Raw genomic sequence first — 358 nt, forward strand, 5'->3', positions numbered from 1 at the left:
CCTCGTACACACACACACACACGCACACACAGAGACACACACACACATACACACACACACATAACTGACGAGGGAAATGGATGATGGGTTTAATATGTATCTTTATTCTAAATCCATTTTCCGTTTCCCTCATCAATTATAACTCAACAAACACAGCGGATTTTCTGACGCAGATGCAGTGAAAATTATATTGTAACTGTGGATAACATCAGATAGCCCAAAAGGTGAATGTGCTTTAATCGAAATACTAATAGACATGTACTCACAGTCCAAATAGTTACACACACACACACACACACACACACACACACACACACACACACACACACACACACACACACACATATATATATATAAA

The sequence above is a fragment of the Octopus bimaculoides genome, chromosome 3 (assembly GCF_001194135.2).
Source record: "Octopus bimaculoides isolate UCB-OBI-ISO-001 chromosome 3, ASM119413v2, whole genome shotgun sequence".
Classification (NCBI taxonomy): Eukaryota; Metazoa; Mollusca; class Cephalopoda; order Octopoda; family Octopodidae; genus Octopus; species Octopus bimaculoides.